The 21,208-nt window shown below is 36.4% G+C and overlaps 2 long non-coding RNA genes across 5 annotated transcripts; both read right to left on the bottom strand.

Moving 5' to 3' along the window:
• Positions 1-4,875: 4,875 nt before the first annotated feature.
• On the bottom strand, positions 4,876-7,518 carry LOC133298290 (uncharacterized). 2 transcript variants are annotated; one of them, XR_009749772.1, is made up of 5 exons: positions 7,122-7,518; positions 6,928-7,041; positions 6,756-6,832; positions 5,855-5,926; positions 4,876-5,133 (listed from the first exon to the last, which is right to left on the bottom strand). It is a non-coding gene; the product is annotated as an uncharacterized LOC133298290 (long non-coding RNA). The 2 variants fall into 2 exon arrangements; XR_009749771.1 differs by lacking the exon at positions 5,855-5,926 and having other exon boundaries at positions 7,122-7,514.
• Positions 7,519-13,107: 5,589 nt separating this feature from the next.
• Positions 13,108-20,453, bottom strand: LOC133298294 (uncharacterized). 3 transcript variants are annotated; one of them, XR_009749775.1, is made up of 4 exons: positions 20,174-20,453; positions 19,980-20,093; positions 19,808-19,884; positions 13,108-13,269 (listed from the first exon to the last, which is right to left on the bottom strand). It is a non-coding gene; the product is annotated as an uncharacterized LOC133298294 (long non-coding RNA). The 3 variants fall into 3 exon arrangements; XR_009749774.1 differs by lacking the exon at positions 13,108-13,269 and adding an exon at positions 18,818-19,013; XR_009749773.1 differs by lacking the exon at positions 13,108-13,269 and having other exon boundaries at positions 19,347-19,884.
• Positions 20,454-21,208: the final 755 nt, after the last annotated feature.

The raw sequence follows: 21,208 nt of genomic DNA, 5'->3' as shown, positions 1-21,208 counted from the left end.
GTTATTTTGGATGACTGTACCTAACTATTTTACTTTGAGGTTATTATGATTACGCTTAGTTGCTTTTAGAATTTCATCTAAATCATGATTTGGTATAGTGTAAGGAACCTTACTCTTACTCAGGCGTAACGATGAGTGGAAGAGGAACCTAAGCAAGGAACGTTTCCATAAGGAATCTTAAAGGTTTCAAATTATAGGACTTAGATTAAGATCAAGCCTCTATGTAACATAAGTCACCGTCTCCATAAGACACTTAAGTAACCATATACTTAGTAGTAATCGAAAAGGAATTTATTTCGCTGCCAGTAAGCTCCCTAAATAGCGCATAAGTGTAAGCAATGATAACACCACGGCTCTTAGAATAGGGTGTTACAACACATATTCATCAGCCACTATTCACTCATCTTCCTCACCATTCGCTCTCCAAAGGCTGAGCTTCCTCCATTGAAAGGGGCTTGGATTTTTCTTCATCAATTCCTCCCCAAAACCACTCATCCACTACATGAAATTTCAAGTAAATGAGCCAATGAATCCAACCCACACCTCCATTCCTCTTGAAAACCCCTAGATTTTGAGAAATTCCCTACCCATCCTTGAAAAAATTTGAAGACATTGACACCATTGGAGCTTGTTGGTTGAGATATTGCTTTGGGAACCTTCTTAAGGGGTCTTGGGCCTTGATTATTGGTGAGTTTCACTACCTATTGTTGGTTAATCTTTGAGATCAAATTTTGAAGACCTAAAGCATGTGTATCTTGGTTGATGTAGTTGGGGACCTCAAATGAAATTTGTGCATTAGATAAATGTTGTTTAGAATGATGAATTAGAGTGATTGAACTCATAAAATTTATTGCGAAAAAGTTTGATAACTTAGTGGATTTTGGATGAATGAGTATAACTTTGTGTAATTGGATTGTTGGATGCTTGTGAAATTGTGTTGCAGATTAGTTATGTTAGTTAATTACGTGATGTGTGGTGCATTGGATGTGTGAAAAATCAATTAGTAATCCATTGGGCCAAGTATGCAAGAATTCAGCCATATAGGGGAATTAAGAGAAATATGATGCAAAAATTGTGTAGTTGAATTTATGTGGATTTGAATCAAGTATAAGTGGGTTGTATGAGTGAGTAATGCATGTGAATTGAAAGAAAGGTCACTTGATGTACATAGAGCATAGATTCGACCATGTAAGTGAAATTAGGGTGTGATTGTGCAATTGGATGTTGGACTTAATGAAGGGTGTTAGTTGGTGTGTAGATGAACTAGTGCAGACCTAAGAATGAGCCTTGAACCTTAAAAAGAAAAGAAAAATCCCTAGTTCCCTTTATGCATCACCCACGGCCATATTGGGCTTTCTTGGAGAAAATTGTGCTAAGTGATGGTTTGAGTGATGTTTGATACAATTGGGGTATTGATATAGTGTTGTGGGTGAACAAGTAAACCATTAGAAATGTTGTATACAATTAACAAAATAAAATTTGTAAAAATGGCATTATGGCCGAATTGGATACCTGTGGGAGGGAGGTGCATTGTGTTGGATTATAACTTGTGTAACAAGTGGATTGATGACCATGTATTGTGAGCATTGTAGGTTGCCTCCCACGTACGAAATCCGAGAAAACTAAAGCTTGGAGCTTGTCGATTGCCTTTGGTCCTTGACCAAAAGGATATTGGTACTAAATGTCGTGGGAATTACCTTATGTGTAGGCATTTCTTGTACAAGTAAAGCTTGGAGTAACTTACGATTGAAGCTACCTAGCTCGGGAGCTTCAAAAAGGTAATCTCTTGGTCTGGGGTTAATTCCCATGTGTGCTCCACATGCCCATTGGGGTAGTGGTTGGAAGTTGTTTGATACAATAGTGTAAGTATACCACGGTCATGCATGTTTGTTGAATGGGTACATAGAGTTGTACCGTATCTCTGGCCAGTAGATAGTTGTCGTATGCCATAGGGGACTTCCACTAAAGACTGAAGAGGCCTCCGTAAGGAGTTCTAGTTGGCCTGGGGCCATAGAGTTGTGATCAGTTGAGGAGCACTCTATGAATATCTCGGGAGTTATAGTTGTGGGTGCATTGAATGATATCCGGGGGATACATTCTTGGATGAGAGCCCGATGATATGCCGTATGTCGTAGGCCATTGGGCCGTATGATTTGTATGATATGTGTATGGTTGTATTATTGTTATTTTACATCTGAGCGAGCTATTGGGCGGAGTGATCCTCTAGAGAGCCTTTGGATTACTGAGATATATTCGTATATCTCACCTCGCATTATGGGGCTATGTTTCATGTGGTTGTAGCAGTGCTGGAGTCCTGGGTAAGAGGCCCACACGTTGACGATGTGGAAAGCATGTGCAGTGCATGGGGATAGCATGCCATTTTGTATTTTGGATTATTTTGTATAGGCTAGACTTAGAGCATGAACATATTATATTGCAAGAGTGACATGTACCATGCTTTTCTTGTTCATGTTATATTTTGGCTAAGTCTAGTGATTATGTCATTGTGTATTTGGAGCATTTGATTAGTAGTTATATTTGATGATGGATTAATGTAATTAAAGAATTATGAACCTTGTGTAAAGTAACGATGTATGTATCTGATATAAGGGACATAGGCCTATTTTAGGCTATAATATTGTCCAATGATGTCAAATGCATGAAATTGAAATATGTTATTGAAATGAGTATCAAAAGGTTTAAGTGTGAAATACATTGTGAGTTAATCAAGAAAATGATGTAAATATGTTGTGGGTTGTAAGAGTACCAAGGTTTGTTAATCCTTGTGTGCCACCCTTGTCAATTAGGTACAATTTGATGATTTAGAACACACTATGGTAAAGTGGGATTAATTAATAAAACAAAAGAGATGCCGTCGAATTTTCTAAGAAATGATCAGTTTTAGGCCAACTTTGGGAGAGCATATCTCCCTCCATATAGGTCCAATTGGGATGTACCATACACTATTTTAAAGTTTGAGATGTCATCTATGTTTTCTCAAAATTTGGTGCCATTTAGAGTTGTATACCATTTTGTAGTACGAAGAGAACATAGACTGCCCAAACTGGACAAGTGCAGGGGTTGTTTCGGGTCCCTGTTTATAAAAATCATATCTCCCTTAATTCTTACCCAAATTAGGCTTATGAAATACCAAACTGAAGATCAAGGTTTCTAGTATCCTGTGTAAAAATTTGAGTGCATTTGATTTAGTAAATCGTTGGAAATCGTAAAAATGGTGAGGGATGTTTGGTGCTTTGTTTGGAGTTTGTTGGCAGCTTTGCTTGTCCAACTTCAAACGATGAAACCGGAGTTAGAGAACTCTAAATGAGGCATGTGATACCTTGTTGGAAAGGTAATAGAGTCTAATTCAACATACTTAAAGATGGGAAATTAATAATGTGTAGATCATGCCCAGTTTTGAAAAGACAGAAGCGTACTCAAATTTAGGAAAGTGAAAAAAATGAGATTTGTGCTATGTGGGTTTATGGAAACCTCTTAGTAACTTAAAATAAGTATTGTATGATAGTTAAGAAAGTATATTATTGATTTCGCGTTTAGTTTTCAGTTGCGATCACAGTTTGTATCATTACGTATTATAATTGTTTTAAATTGCATAGTAATGAAAAGAAAAAAGTTTACTCGTATTTTTATATAAACTGCTGTGATTATAACTGCACTTAAAATCATAATCTATGTTAACAATACCGGTGTACAACAGGCTGTTATACACTCTTATGAGCACTTCAATTCCAATTCACAAGGATAATGATGGTAAACTGATTAAGGTAACAAAATAAATAGGAATGATTGGCTCTTTATTATATTTGACCGCTAGTAGACCATATATTATGTTTTGTGTTTGTCTATGTGCTCTATCAATCGTGTCATAGAGAGTCACATTTGAATGTTGTTAAAAGGATTATGAGATACTTAGTAGGCACTACACATATGGGTTTGTGGTATCTTAAGGGATTCCCTCTTTACTTTAATTGGATATTTTGATTCTAATTATGCCAGTTGTAAGTTGGATAAGAATAGTACAAGTGATACTTGTCATTTGTTTGTGAATGCTTTAGTCTTTTGGCATAGTAAAAAGGAAGTGAGTGTTGTTTTGTCAACCACCGAAGCGAAATATGTAGCCACCAGAAGTTGTGTTGCCCAAGCCTTATAGATGAAGCAACAACTTTAAGACTATAGTTTATTCCTCACTCACATTTCAATTAAATGTGATAACACAAGTGCAATTAATCCAACTAAGAATCCTATTATGAACTCTAGAACAAAGCATATAGATATTAGACATCATTTCATTAGAGACCATGTGCAACACCCTCCCTTGTATGCATCCAAGAGAGTTGTTAGCTAAGCGGATTAGAGTTATTAACGTCATTACTTGAGTATTGAAAAATCATTTCCAGTTTCTAATTAAAACTTGCGTCGAAATCCAGTTGTTCATAAAAATCAAAGTGACAATTTTAAAAATACACAGCTTGCTGAATTTCCTAACGATCCTGACAGAATTTGCTGTCTTGAAAAATTCGTATAAAATCAATTTCAACGATTCAAAAAAATGTTCTTTGTTATATAGAAACTAGACATCTGGGGCTTCGCGTGCATATAAATTATACACGAATCGGAGGAGAATAGCCCCATGAAACAGAACTCGTAAAGTACTCAAAAACTTAGTGTATTTTTCTAAAAACCTCCTGACTTGTAAAAATCATAATAAATCGGGATCTCATAATTTCATTGTAAGGTTTATATAATATGAAAGTATACAACTGGGGCTTTACATGCATATAAATTATACCTCATTCGGAGGTCTGTAGCCCCAGAACGACAACTCGCAAAGTGCTCATAAAACAGTTATAAAGCTGATTCCAAAACGTTAAGAAATTGTTTACGCAAAACGTAACCAGGAATTTTTTTCCAAAGTAATAACTGATTATAAAAGTCTTGAAAACATCAAAATAAAACATATTTCAACAGTAGTCTAATCTTCCAAAATATTACATCATATATCATAGACAGCCAACATCCATAAGACAAGCAGACAGCAGCAAAAATCCCAAACAGCAGAATTTAACAGCAAATATCCAAATAATCCATGTCCTCATATGCTTTTGCGTCCTCCTGCCATTTTATAAAAATAGCAGCCCCAAAGGGGTGAGAAAAATCCCAGTAGTGTGATAGAAAAACCAATAATGCAACAATATTAGACAAGGCACAAAATTATAAACAGTCACATCAACATTTCATTTTTCGTTACATATCATAGTGCGTATATAACGCCATCATTACGCTCATAGCACCTTCGTGCGAGTACTAACATTTCATAGTGCGTATATAACGCCATCATTATGCTCATAGCACCGTCTTGCGCGTACATACACAGTGGATATTCCATAATGGCTCCCTCAAAGGTGAATTCCAACTGTGGCCTATGCGGACGGAAGCCAAGTGTCCTATACCCTGGTACCGAAGGGATGCCTATATGATGCGTGCTCATACATATATATGGTCCTGTATATAACTATTCTAAATTTCAAGGCTAACATGAGTCCTGTGCATGCATGCAATGCTATGCTGTCACACACAAAACAGAAAAGCAGATGCGGTATGATGTAAAAAGCATGCTTATATCATCATTATCATAACATATACTTCATGTACTTTTGATACCATACTGCCACGCCATCATTTATTTTCATAATAGAGTTACCATCATAACATTTCCATAGGCAGAATACTTTCATCATAAATAGCAGGATAATCATTAGGCACATGTGAGCAACAATTCACAACTTCATACACTAGTTAATAATCACATTAGGTAATACCACCAAACACATACCTTGTGAGTCCAAGCATTATTCAGACAGCCAAATATCAATCAAACAATCCAATGAGCTAGGATCTTGCGCACCTAATCAAATATATATATATATATATATATATATATATATATATATATATATATATATATCCAATCAAAATTTATTTCATGACATATACATCACATAGAGTTCCCCGAGGTTTAGAAGTCTTTGCACCTAATTAAATCAATTACCAAAACAGAATTTCGTTTTATTATTTACTATATAACAAATGTAATTTCCACGCTGCCAATTCCTAAAGTTCTAACTGAAATGCCAAGCTTCAAATACTAAATTAATTCCTTACTTGATTGCTTTAATTTTTTCTCCATTGTCAATTAGTATCGTAACTTCAAATTCCTTATGCATGTACCCTGGTTTTATGACCATCTCCTAGAGGCTACTAATTTATCATGTACATCCCTTGCCTATACGGTTTTGGAGTCATTGAAGGGGCATAATTTAAGCTGTCTACACATGCTATGGTACATACAGAGCTCGGTTCCAATCGCTTATTAATTTTCTGCCTACATTTAATTTTAAGGCTAATCCCTAATGAATTCTAATCCTTCCTCTAATATAACCCTACTACTATTACTTAATCAGAGTAATTCAATGATAGTATGCTGTCTTTAACCAAATGGACACATGCAACTTAATTAATTTTTCTAATTCCAGCTACCGTCCCACCAAATTAATGGGAGCCACTTCCAAGCTCACCAATTGGATTCTCCTTGTGCTAACAAGCACCAAGTTCATGGGTTTTTCCCAATGGCAGAACACAAAGGAGAAATGGCACAACATCTTCTTCTTGAATACATAACAAAATGCCGAATTAGAGGGAGGAAAAAAAAGGGAGGACACGGTTCAGATTCCTACCTTGCATATGTTCCCAACCAGCTCCCAAAATCAGTTCGTGTGCCCCAACCATAAGAGGACAGCACCTTCACCTTTCACTGTCCAAGGATTAAAACAGAAAACACATAAGAAACAGCCCACTCATCCTTTCTCATGCCAAAATCAGAGAGCAAGTAATGTGAGAATTGCTCACTTGTTCTTGCGAAGAAAGAAGCTTGAGTCAAAACTCAAGGTTGCTGGTTTTTCTTGTCATAAGTCGGGTTGCTGCTGCATGCAGGGGAGTTCCTTTAAGAACCGAAAAGGTAACCTGCATGCAATTGAATCTTCTCATCAAATCGAAGAGGGAAGGATACACAAACGATTAGAGAAATTTCTACACCTCTTTACATGTAACTCACGGCCGAACAAGACAAGCAAGAAAATGGACTCATGGTGCGTTCTTCTTGGCTGCTTGCTGCCACTCAGCCGCACCATACAGGGAAAATGGAAACTTGAATGGTTGTTCCCCTCTTAGATAACTCGCGGCTTGAGGGGAGTAGGAGAAGAAAGGGGTCTGCGTGTTTTTTGGCTTGGTGGACGATTGAATCAAGAGAGGAGTATCAAAGGATGGGCTTAGGTGTTTGGGGTGTTCTCCCTAGGAGCTCGCGGCTTTGTACACATGGGATGACTAGTTTATCTTCCTGACCAGAATGAGTAATCAACTTGATGTTGGTCTTTTCTCCTTTGCTGTGCGTACTAGATGGAGAACAAGGTGGAGGAAAGTTGGCTCTTGCCCAATAAAATCACGTGAAAGTTAAGATATCTTTTGCCCACATTGGGCGCTAGAGAGATAAGGTTGCTATTGACCAATAGCTTTTCATGCAGGTAATTTTGGTGAGAGATTAGGTTGTACATGTGTCCTCCTTTGGCCAAGCATAAGTGAGAAATATAGGCTGACTTAAACCCTTATTTTAAAATGTTTGGGCCGTGGCCCATGAGGGAATTGGACCCATTAATTCACCTAAGCCATGTAGTCTCATGAAGCTACTATGTGTAACTAGAGTTCTCCATGGGATTCTTAAAAATATTCTTATGCTAATCATACTTCTTAAGGGTCACTCATTAAATTGTAATATGTTATTAATATTATTTCATGATAGGTTCACTTAGCACCTAAAATATGTACATATTAATCATAGATATATATATATATATATATATATATATATATATATATGTATGTAATTTCTTATGCCCACTAGTTAATAATTAAGGTTTCTAAATAGATTATAATTGAACTTATTACTATTCCTTCCTAACTAGTGTTTCGAATTCTTAAAATACCTAAGTTTTTACTCATAAGCTACACTAAAATAATTCATTCCCTATTAAATTAATTCCCTATTAAATTAATTCCACTGTAAACACAAAATTTAATTCGAGTTTCAGGCATGCTACACACCCCTAGTTACACGTTATGAGATTTCCAATTTTTTTTATTTTTTTTTGCGGGATGTTACACTCTCCCCACCAAATTTGAAGTTTGTCCCCAAACTTCGTCCTACCATTCCGCTAACTATTCAAGGCGAATGCCAAACACACATACATTTATGCAAGACTTTACATCGCATACAGCCAGGCAGTTATCAAAATTATTAATTAACTCAGGATATTATAAATAAATCGTACTTTACAAGTTCATTAGAGAATATATAATAAACCATACTCGTACGGAAGGAAATAAAAACTTTCCTAAGCATCATCATAGACACCCAATTGTCTGGTTCTTTTTAAACAACATCAAATTCATACTGCCACAGAGGCGAAGTAAAACCAACATATAATCTTAATCAACGAATAACTCCAATTATCCCTAAATTATAATGAGGCTCAGGGCTTTATTATAGAATTAATTGTCAACCAATCAAATCCATTTGTACAATATTTCTTCACTATATAAATTTTATACTTGATGGTTGACAGAAAAGAAACAACCACACTGGTCTCCTAATTCATGTTCTCCTTTAAGACCCAATATATATATATATATATATATATATATATAATCTTCTTCCATGTCTGTATACATTTGTGGTTATCCCTTAACATTATTATCTATGTTCTTCGCTTCTTTATGTGGGTCCAAATCAATGACATGATTTCCACTTTAATGTGCCTCAAAATCCGAAAGAATTCGGGGGGTCATTTCTTTTTTGATCTAGAACAAATATCTTCAAGAGATGAGAGAATTAAAAATACGATTCATGCAGATTCTTCCCCCAACTAACGAAGAGGGACCGTACTTCAAGTAGGCGATGGCATTGCTCATATTTATGGTCTGGATGAAGTAATGACGGGTGAATTAGTGGAGTTTGTAGAGGGTACTATAGGCATTGCTTTGAATTTGGAATAACCTCTTTGAGATAAATAGTCTTTTTTGTGCAATTCAAAATGCGAAGTAAGTTTCCGTGTCCTATTTGTGAAATGAAATACTTGAAATTCAACCGACCCCGTTTCTATCTACTATTAAATCCTTCTGCAGTAAGGAGTCAAATGTTGCAAACCATTTTTATTTATTATTAACCGAACCCTTTACAAAAGAGATAAAAAATTTTTGCGAGTTCTTTAAATTATTCTATTCCTGTGTTCATATTTTCAAAGGAAATGGAATACAAATCGGTTCGTATTACTCGTATTCCATTCCAACCGTAGGCAAATTCTATCCACTTTTACATCTAGGATGTACATATACAACATATATTACTGTCAAGGTCAAGAGTGCATTGGCTACTACTTAGTATTAGTATCGGCAATAGGTCTGAAGTATCTAAAAATATGAAATTTAGATATTTGTACCCTCTTACTGATACACATGCTATATTTACTATACTAAATTTGCATATAATTACCTACAAGATGACCCGAGAGTTTTAGGCACGATTGGTTGAGGGTTACCAATTTATTCTAGCAAGTTACTTCACAATTGGTCACACAATCAAAATTTCACAATCCTGAATTAGACAATTTTAAAACAATTGGATGTAACTTATTACTCGTGCAGACAAAAGACTAATTAACTAAGACCATCAATAACAATTATTTTATCTTTACAGTTTGTAGGTTACAAATTATAATTTCATCCACACCCTAGTTACTCCTTACACATGATAAAATTCAATTCAATAAATACCTCACAACCGATTACCTGTCTTGACAAACATCAAGAGTAGAATTTTACAATTTAATAGTCTACAAGAATTCAAGTAAGTAAAACAGAATGTATCATATTCCAACTTACAATGTAGAAGGGTCTTTGTAAAATCGCAAAAATTTCATCACAGACAGAATTCAATTAATGTTCTCATTTTCTAAAGATCTTAGTCCATTACTATTGAGTTATAAAAATTTAACGGCATCAATTAAGTAAACAGCACAATATTTGCCACTATCTTACGGAAAAGGAATTACACTGTTGAGTAGTGCTTTTGTCTAGAGCTTATGATTTAGGAGGCACTTCTAATTCATTCTAGCTATGAAGCTGAATTAAAGACACGGGTGAGGATACTGAGATTCCAAGGGACTAATTCTAACTGCCGAGATTACAAGAGATGTTAAGCTTGTTCGTTTAGTCTGTAGCTACTGTCTAATATTTTCCTAAAATCAAAAATAACCAAGTCTATCCTTTTACAATGTACTCGACAAAATCAGAATACCAAGCAACCATGTATACACTAATTAATTTTATCATGATCTTCGTACATATCACGTAAGATGGTACCTCTCATACAGCTCGTCAAAACACCCATATGAGGAAACTTCCTCGAGCTTTCCGCTGTCCTAGGTACCTCGGATGTAATTGACTCCACAGATCAGAGGATTCATTAACCATGATATGAACTTTCCAATCATTACACATTACAATTTAAACAGTTCCTAGTCATAATTCATCAAATAAACCAGACTTTTATAATTCCCACACACAATACCCATACTCAACATCTTAATTGCAGTTAATATTCTCTTTAGAGTCATAAGTAATACTAATAAAATACGATCACTGACAAAGCTGTACTTTTCACATTGAACTCAGTTCTAATACCCTTCCTAGGATATACCACACATAGATTTCCCACTTTCAGCATAAAATAAAATTCACAAAAATCAGCTGCTCAAAATAGAAAAATCAACTCAACTAGATTCACAAAAATAAAAAAAATCTCATGTAGTAATTAGATTATAGCGAAACATACGCATCCAGATCATATAACACATGTAATTTCTTGAGCACAGCACCCAACTGATTTTAACTAAGCATCACTACTATGGGGTTCACATTCTAGACGGTTAAAACAATTTAAGCAATTCATAAACTCAAATTCTGACACTTTACCAAAGATTCAATTTCAATGACTTCTCTTTAATTGCTATACCCAACAAACCAATACCCAAAGCTAATAATGTATTTTCATAATTTCAATTTAACAAACCGCAGACTCGTCATTAAATCTCTATCCTGATAAGCCAATACCAAAATAAAGTTTTCACGTATTCAATTCATCAAACAGAGATCACTCACTTTTAATACAACTTAAACCTCAATTCCTTACGACGTCCACTTATATGGTTCTACAAAATTTAGTTTACCTATTCTAATTATTCAAGGCATTCCCTAGATTGAATTCCTAACTAGTTTCCAATATGGTTACCAAAACCACCAAACAAAACTTTTCATTAATTGATTCTCGGTGTTTGACAGTTTGATACTATCGTGTTACCGGAGAATGTGTTGGCCAAACCCATTCCCAGTCACAACTGGAGTATCACCTCATCACACACTGGGAATCGAAAAATTTCATACTTCATTATTTATTCTTCCTTCAGGCATTAATCAATTACAATCTACCACGCATCAGACTTCTCTCTTGAGGAGGTTTTCGTGTCTCATAGATGCTAATTATACTTTCGTCATGCTAAGCAACGAGCGGATCCTACTCACCGCATGACATACACGACAGTAGTTTTAAGATTAAGACACGGTTCCCACTTCAAGACAGAATCTCAAATAATCCATTATACAAGTAGACAATTCACACATTTTCCATTCAACTGCAACATAACACAGTCAGACAACTCTTGCACAATTTACTAGCAGCAAACACTTCCAATCAAATATTTCAATGCATAATATGGACAGCACAATCGAACAGGGCATATAATAAAACATAACATAATATACGGCAACCTGAACAACATCAATATAATATCAACAGCAAACCAGTCAATCAATAGAACAGGTTAAACTCAATTTCTCAACCAGGCTACACTTATTGCTGCACAACTGCCTTATACTTATCAGGTCAACAACAAGGTAAATCTATACAATACAGTCTACATTTCAGAAAACCAAACAGTATCTCACACAATTCTAGAGACTTAAAGCTGCTCCAAGTAAGTTAATTTCATACTGCTGTACATAACAACTCCATAAGGTGATTTCAATATAGCTCATAATAACTCTAACATTTTAATCATACTAACTTTCATAGTTTAACGGAACAATTCAGCACGTGCCAATCATGATTCCAACAGTCCAGCGATTTAATCCAAACATTCAGCAACCAACAAAAAGTTCAACAGTTAAATTCAAACACCAATGATTAAACCAACATGTACCAACAACAATGATTAACAAATAGCAACCAATGCAAAACACCTCGAATCAAAACTGCTCTGATACCAATTAATGTAACACCCTCCCTTGTATGCATCTAAGAGAGTTGTTAGCTAAGCGGATTAGAGTTTTTAACGTCATTACTTGAGTATTGAAAAATCATTTCCAGTTGCTAATTAAAACTTGCGTCGAAATCCAGTTGTTCATAAAAATCAGAGTGACAATTTTAAAAATACATAGCTTGCTGAATTTCCTAACTATCCTGACAGACCTTGCTGTCTTGAAAAATTCATAGAAAATCAATTTCAACGATTCAAAAAACTGTTCTTTGTTATATAGAAACTAGACATCTGGGGTTTCGCGTGCATATAAATTATACGCGAATCGGAGGAGAATAGCCCCATGAAACAGAACTCGTAAAGTACTCAAAAACTCAGTGTATTTTTCTAAAAACCTCCTGACTTGTAAAAATCATAATAAATCGGGATCTTAGAATTTCATTGTAAGGTTTATATAATATGAAAGTACACAACTGGGGCTTTACATGCATATAAATTATACCTTATTCGGAGGTCTGTAGCCCCAGAACGACAACTCGCAAAGTGCTCATAAAACAGTTATAACGCTGATTCCAAAACGTCAAGAAATTGTTTACGCAAAACGTAACCAGGAATTTTTTTTCCAAAGTAATAACTAATTATAAAAGTCTTGAAAACATCAAAATAAAACATATTTCAACAGTAGTCTAATCTTCCAAAATATTACATCATATATCATAAACAGCCAACATCCATAAGACAAGCAGACAGCAGCAAAAATCCCAAACAGCAGAATTTAACAGCAAATATCCAAATAATCCATGTCCTTATATGCTTTTGCGTCCTCCTGCCATTTTATAAAAATAGCAGCCCCAAAGGGTGAGAAAAATCACAGTAGTGTGATAGCATAACCAATAATGCAACAATATTAGACTAGGCACAAAATTATAAACTGTCACATCAACATTTCATTTTTCGTTACATATCATAGTGAAAGTTGGAAATGGCCTTGAAGGCCGATGCATGCTGGAGGAAAAAACAAAACTTTTTCATTGCGGAACACACATGCATTCAAGATCATGCTTTAGGAAAGCATGATGTTACCTTGTTCGTGAAAACTCGTGATGATCAAGGTAGGTCTGAAGAGTTCAGACCCTCTAACGTTGATCCACACCACCCACTGCGTCTAGGTGCAAGAACTCCTTCTTGTGAAACCGCCAAGTGATCACTACAATGAGGCTTGCTAAGCGCACACTGTGTGAAGAGAAAGGCTAGGTAAAAGTGTTTGAAAAAGTGAAGCTTTTTATGTGAAAACTTCACAAAAGTGGCGCAGGAGAGGAGAAGAGAATGGCTTGGTTGGTTTTCTAAAAACCCTAGAAGGAACATATATATAGAGGCGCATAAGAGGAGCCTATTTGTTAAAATCAAATCAGATTTTTAATCAATAAAAATCCCTTCCAAAAGGGCGCTCCATCAAAGAGAGAGAGAGAGAATAGGATTTGTTGCAAATCAAACCTCATCAAATCTTGCCAACAACATCCTATCATATCTTTATGATATATTAGGTTCAAAACCTAATCAAATATCTGATCATAAATCATCATATAATCAGTTATATGGTGCGCCCCATATAGCCTAAATAATGACCAGATACATTTGAGTAGTTGCATTCAAACTTGAATCAAATCACTCAAATATTCTCCCAACAGATCGTATCTTCTGGAGCTGATTCTGATGACTAACCAACAGCCAAATCAGCACCCGAAATCTTCTTATTTTATGTCCAAAAGATTTCATCTTGATATGTTCCAACAAGATCTCATCTTATCCTTTTGTTATGAAACAACTTTTCATAGCCAATTCAAATTCGAATTTCAAACATTTGAATTCAAACTTTCAAACACTTAAATTTTAAATTCAAATTCAAATTCTAAATTCAAATTCAAAATTCAAATTTCAAAATTCAAATTCAAAATTCAAATTTCAAATTTCAAATTTCAAATTTCAAATTTCAAATTTCAAATTTCAAATTCAAAATTCGAATTTCAAAATTCAAAATTCCAATTTCAAATTTCAAATTCAAAATTTAAACATTTGATAATTAATTTAACTAATTAAATTAATTAGTAATGTCTTGGACTATCCAAGCCCATTACTTAGATCCATGCGCCCTCCACCCTATCTGTGGAGTTCCAAACTACTTATTGGGCTAATAACAATTGTTAGGCCCAATACCATTAATGCTAGAGCATCTAGACAATTAGGTGTTAGTGTGTGACCCATTAGGTCCAACATAGCCACTGACATAAATGGGCTTGGGCCGAATAAGCCCACAACCCATCTAATGACAACACAGAGCACTAACAATGCTTTGTTGCCCCAGAACTAGTTAGATTAGTGACTTGATCATCCTATTGCACATATTTGGTTGCCGTATATATTTCCTTTCGTCTCGGTTACCTTCCCATAAAACCTAGGGTAAGGAAGCGTATCAACCCCTGCGGTTTAGGGTAAGCTTTATTCGAAATAGAGAATCTTCAATTTACAGACTCTAAAGGCAGATCATCTCATGATCTCTTTTACTATGCATAGATTCCCGAGCCCCTGTAAATGTCATCCCGATTTCTCCGATTTACAGATAACCTAATCTCTCACAGAGATTTGACGAATTCCTTCAGCTTATCACCCTAACCCTGCGTTCTTTCAGGACAAGCCCAACAGTATACCTATGAGTTTCCATGTTTCAGGCAGACGAGGTGCACGATCAAAGCATGCCTTCTAAAACACAGTCTAGGTAATAACTTCTGGTATTAGGAAAGACATACCCAAATATAAAGAGACTACTCTAATGATACTCTCTGTGAGAGTTCCTTATAGAGTCTCTTTGTGGGTCTGTTCAGTGCGAGCTATACCCTTATAGGTCCACCCACGACTTTAGCTAAGACATCTCCATATCTGTAGCATATGAGGTCTATACGTTGTATCCATATACAAGTAGATAAGTCGTGTCAGTCTTACCCGAGATTACTGACCCCATTCTCAGTATCTCTAGACTAGGAACATAAAATTAGGAATAAACATCTGGTATTCTTGAATCCTCATGATTGTGATCTCATCACATATACTCAAGAGATACCTATTTTATTCCACGGGGTTTATCAAGTTATTCATAATATATTAACATTAATATCGAGACAGAATTATGAAACAAGATAAAGAGTGCTTTTATTTATTTGCGACAATATTAAAAAGGTCTACATCTATGTCCTTATTTAATCATAAGATTGTCTCTAGGACACCCAAATACTAACAAGCTCCCACTTGGCCTAGAGCCAATCAGACCTAAGTCATATACCCAAAGCCTCATAATGACTATCATGTTTTCTCTGAGAAACAACCTTTGTAAGAGAATCGGCCAGGTTATCATCTGTGGGAACATAATCCATCTTTACATCCATTCTATCAATCATTTCTCTAATCAGGTGATATCTGCGAAGCACGTGCTTAGATCTTTGATGAGACCTAGGTTCCTTTGACTGCACAATGGCTCCAGTGTTGTCGCATAGCAACTGTATGGGCTCATCCACGCTTGGAACCACCTTAAGTTCAGATATGAACTTCTTGATCCACACGGCCTCCTTAGCCGCTTCTGAAGCAGCTATATATTCAGCTTCTGTCGTTGAATCTGCTGTTGTCTCATACTTGGAACTCTTCCAAGATACTGCCCCACCATTTAAGGTGAATACGAACCCTGACTGTGACTTGCAGTCATCTTTGTCACTCTGAAAGCTGGCATCAGTGAACCCTTTCACTGTAAGCTCATTAACTCCCACCATAGACCAAAAACGTATCCTTAGTTCTTCTCAAGTATTTAAGGATGGTCTTGACTACCGTCCAGTGACCCTCTCCAGGGTCAGACTGGTATCTTCTCGTAATGCTTAAAGCATATGAGACATCTGGTCTCGTACATATCATGGCATACATGATGGACCCAATAGCCGAAGCGTATGGAATTCCACTCATGCGATCCTTCTCAGGCTGTGACTTAGGACACATAGCCTTTGAAAGATGTATCCCATGACTGACTGGTAGAAAACCCCTTTTCGACCCTTCCATGCTAAACCTTTTTAGCATCTTGTCAATATACGTGGATTGAGATAAACCCAGCAGCCTGTTTGATCTATCTCTATAGATCTTTATATCAAGTATAAAGGCCGCCTCTCCCAAATCCTTCATGGTGAAGCTTTCTGAAAGCCATTCTTTCGTTGTTTGTAATATGGGGATGTCATTTCCTATAAGCAATATGTCATCTACATAAAGCACTAGGAAGACAACATTACTCCCACTAACCTTCCTATAAACACAAGGTTCATCCTCGTTCTTGATGAAACCGTTACTCCTAACGACCTCATCAAAACGAATATTCCAACTCCTTGATGCTTGCTTTAGCCCATATATCGACCTTTGAAGTTTGCATACCATATGCTCCTGATCTTTGATTACAAAGCCTTCAGGTTGTGTCATGTACACTTCCTCCTTCAAGAACCCATTCAAGAAGGCGGTCTTGACATCCATTTGCCAAATTTCGTAGTCGTGATATGCTGCTATCGCAAGCATGATCCTTACAGATTTGATCATGGAAACTGGTGAGAAAGTTTCATCATAGTCAACTCCTTGTCTTTGACGATATCCTTTTGCCACCAACTTAGCTTTGTAAGTTTGAACGTTGCCATTTGCATCAGTATTTCTTTTAAAGACCCATTTGTTACCGATAGGAACTATTCCTTGCAGTTTAGGAACCAAGGTCCATACCTTGTTCTGATACATCGAATCCATTTCAGATTCCATGGCTTCAAGCCAACAAGAAGAGTCAACATCCTTGACTGCCTCCTCGTAGTTACTCGGTTCATTATCCTCAACGGTTTGTTGATTCTCAATCACAAATCCATACCTCTCAGGTGGATGGATGACCCTCGTAGACCTACGGGGTTGTGTGTTTACTTCTCCATCGGAGAACGTCGCCTGCTGAGCAGACTTGGGTTCCTCAATCTGTTCATGTGGTTCTTGAACTTCTTCAAGATCAATATTACTCCCACTGGCTCCTTGAGAGATCAAATCCTTCTCAAGGAACTCAGCATTCTTGGATACAAACACTTTGTGTTCATCCATAGAGTAAAAGTAGTATCCTTTAGTACCTTTAGGATACCCCAGAAAAAGACATTTAGTACTCTTAGCACAAAGCTTGTCTGATGCCAATGTCTTGACATAAGCTGGCGATCCCCAAACCTTGAGATATCTCAAGTTGGGTCTCTTACCACCCTAGCCCTGTGTTCTTTCAGGACAAGCCCAACAGTATACCTATGAGTCTCCATGTTTCAGGCAGACGAGGTGCACAATCAAAGCATGCCTTCTAGAACACAGTCTAGGTAATAACTTCTGGTCTTAGGAAAGACATACCCAAATATAAAGAGACTACTCTAATGATACTCTCTGTGAGAGTTCCTCACAGAGTCTCTTTGTGGGTCTGTTCAGTGCGAGCTATACCCTTATAGGTCCACCCGCGACTTTAGCTAAGACATCTCCATATCTGTAGCACATGAGGTCTATACCTTGTATCCATATACAAGTAGATAAGTCGTGCTAGTCTTACCCGAGATTACTGACCCCATTCTCAGTATCTCTAGACTAGGAACATAAAATTAGGAATAAACATCCGGTATTCTTGAATCCTCATGATTGTGATCTCATCACAGATACTCAAGAGATACCTATTTTATTCCACGGGGTTTATCAAGTTATTCATAATATATTAACATTAATATCGAGACAGAATTATGAAACAAGATAAAGAGTGCTTTTATTTATTTGCGACAATATTAAAAAGGTCTACATCTATGTCCTTATTTAATCATAAGATTGTCTCTAGGACACCCAAATACTAACACAGTGCGTATATAACGCCATCATTATGCTCATAGCACCTTCGTGCGCGTACTAACATTTCATAGTGCGTAAATAACACCATCATTACGCTCATAGCACTGTCGTGCGCGTACATACACAGTGGATATTCCATAATGGCTCCCTCAAAGGTGAAATCCAACAGTGGCCTATGCAGACGGAAGCCAAGTGTCCCATACCCTGGTACCGAAGGGATGCCTATATGATGCGTGCTCATACACATGGTCCTGTATATCACTATTCTAAATTTCAAGGCTAACATGAGTCATGTGCATGCATGCAATGCTATGCTGTCACACACAAAACAGAAAAGAGGATGCGGTATGATGTAAAGTGCATGCTTATATCATCATTATCATAACATATACTTCATGTACTTTTGATACCATACTGCCACGCCATCATTTATTTTCATAACAGAGTTACCATCATAACATTTCCATAGGCAGAATACTTTCATCATAAATAGCAGGATAATCATTAGGCACATGTGAGCAACAATTCACAACTTCATACACTAGTTAATAGTCACATTAGGTAATACCACCAAACACATACCTTGTGAGTCCAAGCATTATTCAGACAGCCAAATATCAATCAAACAATCCAATGGGCTAGGATCTTGCGCACCTAATCAAATAGATATATATATCCAATCAGAATTTATTTCATGACACCATATACATCACATAGAGTTCCCCGAGGTTTAGAAGTCTTTGCACCTAATTAAATCAATTACCAAAACAGAATTTCGTTTTATTATTTACTATATAACAAATGTAATTTCCACGCTGCCAATTCCTAAAGTTCTAACTGAAATGCCAAGCTTCGAATACTAAATTAATTCCTTACTTGCTTGCTTTAATTTTTTCTCCATTGTCAATTAGTATCGTAACTTCAAATTGCTTATGCATGTACCCTGGTTTTATGACCATCTCCTAGAGGCTACTAATTTATCATGTACATCCCTTGCCTATACGGTTTTGGAGTCATTGAAGGGGCATAATTTAAGCTGTCTACACATGCTATGGTACATACAAAGCTCGGTTCCAATCGCTTATTAATTTTCTGCCTACATTTAATTTTAAGGCTAATCCCTAATGAATTCTAATCCTTCCTCTAATATAACCCTACTACTATTACTTAATCAGAGTAATTCAATGATAGTATGCTGTCTTTAACCAAATGGACACATGCAACTTAATTAATTTTTCTAATTCCAGCTACCGTCCCACCAAATTAATGGGAGCCACTTCCAAGCTCACCAATTGGATTCTCCTTGTGCTAACAAGCACCAAGTTCATGGGTTTTTCCCAATGGCAGAACACAAAGGAGAAATGGCACAACATCTTCTTCTTGAATACATAACAAAATGCCGAATTAGAGGGAGGAAAAAAAAGGGAGGACACGGTTCAGATTCCTACCTTGCATATGTTCCCAACCAGCTCCCAAAATCAGTTCGTGTGCCCCAACCATAAGAGGACAGCACCTTCACCTTTCACTGTCCAAGGATTAAAACAGAAAACACATAAGAAACAGCCCACTCATCCTTTCTCATGCCAAAATCAGAGAGCAAGTAATGTGAGAATTGCTCACTTGTTCTTGCGAAGAAAGAAGCTTGAGTCAAAACTCAAGGTTGCTGGTTTTTCTTGTCATAAGTCGGGTTGCTGCTGCATGCAGGGGAGTTCCTTTAAGAACCGAAAAGGTAACCTGCATGCAATTGAATCTTCTCATCAAATCGAAGAGGGAAGGATACACAAACGATTAGAGAAATTTCTACACCTCTTTACATGTAACTCACGGCCGAACAAGACAAGCAAGAAAATGGACTCATGGTGCGTTCTTCTTGGCTGCTTGCTGCCACTCAGCCGCACCATACAGGGAAAATGGAAACTTGAATGGTTGTTCCCCTCTTAGATAACTCGCGGCTTGAGGGGAGTAGGAGAAGAAAGGGGTCTGCGTGTTTTTTGGCTTGGTGGACGATTGAATCAAGAGAGGAGTATCAAAGGATGGGCTTAGGTGTTTGGGGTGTTCTCCCTAGGAGCTCGCGGCTTTGTACACATGGGATGACTAGTTAGTTTATCTTCCTGACCAGAATGAGTAATCAACCTGATGGTGGTCTTTTCTCCTTTGCTGTGCGTACTAGATGGAGAACAAGGTAGAGGAAAGTTGGCTCTTGCCCAATAAAATCATATGAAAGTTAAGATATCTTTTGCCCATATTGGGCTCTAGAGAGACAAGGTTGCTTTGCTATTGACCAATAGGTTTTCATGCAGGTAATTTTGGTGAGAGATTAGGTTGTACATGTGTCCTCCTTTGGCCAAGCATAAGTGAGAAATATTGGCTGACTTAAACCCTTATTTTAAAATGTTTGGCTCGTGGCCCATGAGGGAATTGGACCCATTAATTCACCTAAGCCATGTAGTCTCATGAAGCTACTATGTCTATGTGTAACTAGAGTTCTCCAAGGGATTCTTAAAAATATTCTTATGTTAATCATACTTCTTAAGGGTCACTCATCAAATTGTAATATGTTATTAATATTATTTCATGATAGGTTCACTTAGCACCTAAAATATGTACATATTAATCATAAATATATATATATATATATATATATATATATATATATATATATATATATATATGTAATTTCATATGCCCATTAGTTAATAATTAAGGTTTCTAAATAGATTATAATTGAACTTATTACTATTCCTTCCTAACTAGTGTTTCGAATTCTTAAAATACCTAAGTATTCACTCATAAGCTACACTAAAATAATTCATTCCCTATTAAATTAATTCCACTGTAAACACAAAATT

This window comes from Gastrolobium bilobum, unplaced genomic scaffold (assembly GCF_033153095.1).
Source record: "Gastrolobium bilobum isolate Gb01-03AN ecotype WA unplaced genomic scaffold, APGP_CSIRO_Gbil_v1 utg86272, whole genome shotgun sequence".
Classification (NCBI taxonomy): domain Eukaryota; kingdom Viridiplantae; phylum Streptophyta; class Magnoliopsida; order Fabales; family Fabaceae; genus Gastrolobium; species Gastrolobium bilobum.
Note: the sequence above shows the minus strand (reverse complement) of the source record. Positions and strands in the feature narration are given on the sequence as shown.